Source organism: Sinocyclocheilus rhinocerous, unplaced genomic scaffold (genome assembly GCF_001515625.1).
Source record: "Sinocyclocheilus rhinocerous isolate Xijiao unplaced genomic scaffold, SAMN03320098_v1.1 scaffold907, whole genome shotgun sequence".
NCBI classification, from domain to species: domain Eukaryota; kingdom Metazoa; phylum Chordata; class Actinopteri; order Cypriniformes; family Cyprinidae; genus Sinocyclocheilus; species Sinocyclocheilus rhinocerous.
The window spans coordinates 288,165-292,094 of NW_015662569.1; the positions used below are offsets into that span (position 1 = coordinate 288,165).

A 3,930-nucleotide genomic window follows, 5' to 3' on the forward strand; every position below is an offset into this window, starting at 1 on the left:
ATATATATATATATATATATATATATATACATGTGTCTTTTATTAATTTATGTATTTATTTTTAGAAGTGTTTGTCGTGCATACATTGGTGTGTAGGATTTACTGTGAAACATTTTTCACTCAGAAAAATAGCTGGTATATTTCACAAATAATTACTAAGAAACCGCAAGTAACACTTAATGCTTACTGTTTTCTTGTAAAGCACAAGTCGTTACAGCTCCTTTAAGAAATTGAATGGGGTCAGTTGTGAATTCATATTTACTTTAAAGCTGCAGTCCGTAACTTTTTTTGTGTTCAAAATTTATATAATAAGCGAGTACACCATGAATCCATTTTCCAAAACCGTGTTTTTGGCTTGTCCTGAATCACTACGGTACACCTATAATAAGTGTTTATATTTGGACTATTTTAGACTGGTTCGGGTAGGTACCGCTGCGGAGTAGCCCAGTACCTGCGTGATTCGTCATAGACATAAATAGAGAGAAGTAGCTCCGGCTACAATGTTCTTCAGCAAGACGCACACAGTTCTGTTTATTAACCGCTAGAGCGCCAGAAGTTACGCACTGCAGCTTTAATGAGCTGATTCCTTAGTGTTGGGCAGATGGAGAGACCAGTGCTGTTTGACCAGTTTACTTTTACACACCCTGTTATATACGGTAAAGTGCACATTGCTTGAATTCCTTTTGGGCATACATTTGTTGTGACATTTGATAACACTTAAAATAGTTTTTTTATTTTGTACTATGGTGCAGTGTCCTTAATCTAATCTTATCTTACTGCTTATTACCCTGAACACGTACCAGATATCATTCAAACTACAGTCGACTTTACCTTCTGTAATAAATTACCACAATGTCCCTTTTTCAGTGCCCTGACACTCCATACAGTCATTGACTGTAATGACTAGAATGTCACAGTGCTTGTCTGCAGTGCAGGAGTTCATTATTCTGCTGAGGTAACTGTGAGGGAGGAGGCCCGTCGGATGCAGCGGTAATGAGCAGCCTCTGTGTTAATTAGGCAAAGGAAGAACAATTGCTTTGAGTTGTGACTGAATGAGGTGATTTCTGAGAAGGCCGTGTGTGAATGTGGTGACTGATATTATTAATATTAATATAACTTGTGATGTGTGTCTCATGGTAGACAAAAAACAGGAGTTCACTTGGAGTTTATACAGACAAAGTTTGTGAATTCATAAACCAGATGCTAATGTGATGTTTTATATTATACCATCCCGATGCTACTGTGTGTTAAGCCCTATTCGCATGGGATTAGTATTACCTGGTGACCTCCAGTCATTTGTAATAATTGCGGAGGTTGTCTGTGATCTTAATCCCGTGCGAATCGGCCATGTCTGTAATTTGTAAAGTAAAAATTCCCCCGCAAATGACCTACCATATTTCGCCGAACACCGAGGTCCTGTGATAATATTAGTCTCGTGCGAATCGGCATCTCTGTGATTCTCCCCAGATAATACTAATCCCGTGCGAATAGGGCTTTATTTTTCACTGTTGAGTTGGAATCGTCATTATGTTTCAGGATATGAGCATGCAAATGTTTTAAATGGTTTTAAACCTCAGTACCAAATTACAAAATTAGAGATTAATTTCTGTCAAGTGTGTTCATTGTGTTTCAATGAATCAGTGTAAAACTGTGATTTAATCACAGTAATAAAACTGTAATTCAGTGGTCACCAACCTTTTTAGGCCCAAGATCCCTGACCTCAGCCTTCATGAAAGACAAGATCTACCTATTGAAGAATTGATAGAAAAAGACATCCCAGATTGTACTTCAAATTTGAGGCCTTTTACTTAGTATTTTAATTAGTGATGCGCCGATCATAGCTGATTCAGAATTCAGATTTTCTTTTCTTTTTTTTTTTTAACTAGCAAATTGGATTCTGATACTGATTTTTAAGCAAATTTTGAGGCAACCACTGCATTTTAATCACGATCTGCACGGGCAGTTGTTTTTGATTTGATTTAGATTAATTTCAGGATTTAAAAAAACAGAATGGTCTGACTTTTGAACAACAACCCGCGGCAACAGTGTTAAAGTAGCCCAATTCTTGGCAACACTGCTTATGAACCGACCTCAATATAGCGTTTCCTTGTTTACCGGTGTAAACAAAGCAGAGCTGCGCTTTATACAGAGAAGAAAATGCCATTGCCATCGAAACTTTTCTCAAGACAGTTCCCTTCAGTGATACATTAATATAACCCCATAAATGTAATGCATTTTTGTACTTATTTTACTGTTTTTTTCGGATCTACTGGGACAGCGATCGACGGGTTGGCGACCACTGCTGTAATTTATCTTGTCACACAAAAACATTACTAGTGTGAAGTTCTTGTCCATTTTTGATGTTTGAGTAAATATATTTTTGAGAGTAAATTTTTACTATGCATTGGTGCATAAAAATAAAATAATATATCAGTTAATTAATCTAAGAAATTAAATGTCAATCTTCATTGTTTTTGAGAGAAAACATTGTGGAAAACATTTTAAACTGGATTTTTGCTTTATTTTACATTTTTTGCAATAAATGTTTTTAGTCTAATTGGCTGGATGGTCTGTTTGGTTGAAATATGGTTCACCTGACTGAAGGGGAAAAAAAACTGTATTCATTTTAAAAGCAATTACATAAAAAAGTCAGATAAATAGTTACTATTGATAAAAGGCTTAAAAATATAATTGTATATTTGTAACAGCCTCTCTACTCGTTTTGCATTTTACATTAATATTTCAACGGTCTGTTGTCAGTTATTCCTTGCATATTGTATTTTTATTTCTGTATAACCCCCTGGGGTATAAATACATTTTACTCTATTATTTACATGCATGTCAGGATTTTCTTACCAGATGACCTGGATTAGATTTACTTCTTGTTCTGGAAGTTTTAGCTGCTGATATTTATTTTAACCTCTTTCACTTCAGAGACTGTGACAAATCACATTTTAGTAACCCAAGCAAATGTGTTTTTCAGAGCGCTCAGGGCCTGAGGAGCTGTGAATGAGCACACCGCTGAAACCAACTCCAGTTTCAGGTATGAAAATAAAATGTTGTGTTTGTGCATCCTTGTCTTGCATAGCTGACAATCGGCCTCCAGAAATAGCTCTAATTGGAAAATGACATGCCTCTACTGAGCTCTGTTGTGATACAAAGTTGTGTCTCATGATGTTCTCATACGGTCATCCTCAGTTCAGGCATGATGAAAGAGATTTATTGACGTTTGGCTGTTCTAGAACGAATTTTTCTTTTACTTCGCAAAGTTGATGTTTTTCCTTTTCCCGTGAACTCTTATCTGACTCTCTTTTACACGTTTTTCACATTTCAAGTCATTGACCATTTACTTTTTTAATACATATTCCTGATCTTATTGCACTTTTTTTAAATACATATTCATAGTCTCATTTCACAGCTTATTAAATGAAATACTTGGTTTTGATTTTTCAGTAGTGGTGTTGAGATGTAGAATATTTTTTAATGTTTTTAATATGTTTAATCATTATCCATTTAAACACATCTGTGCTAGTTTTATATTAATTAATATATTTTATTATATTTTTATTCATACTGGTTATACTGTAGCTGAGTAATAATAAATATAAATAAATCAATATTATTAATCACTTTTAATAATTAAAATGAATGACTATTAATTTAGTACTATTTTAAATGGTTATTAATGTAGATTAATAATATTAATTATTATTATTGTAATATTGTTGCAGTGTTAATAGGGCCTTTCGCACCGCTTTAGTTCCAGAACTTAAATGTACAGTACTAAAGTACTGGGACGATTTTGCGCGAACTATTTCCCAGTACTATTTAAAGGGTTGCATTCGCACCGCGAGTGTGTACTAGAAAGAGACCAAAGCTGGTCGACAGCGACGTCATTTGTGCGCGGCGTTCAACAACAGAAACAAAGAA

The 3,930-nt window shown here is 34.8% G+C and overlaps 1 protein-coding gene across 2 annotated transcripts in view; it reads left to right on the forward strand.

Moving 5' to 3' along the window:
- The window catches only part of LOC107728071 (tight junction-associated protein 1-like), a 99,824-nt gene that overhangs the window by 50,957 nt on the left and 44,937 nt on the right, over positions 1 to 3,930 (forward strand). For both annotated transcript variants that reach the window (XM_016538134.1, XM_016538135.1), the window contains one exon: positions 2,984 to 3,043. The gene's annotated coding sequence lies outside the window, so the exon portion shown is untranslated. The remainder of the gene's footprint in view (positions 1 to 2,983; positions 3,044 to 3,930) is intronic.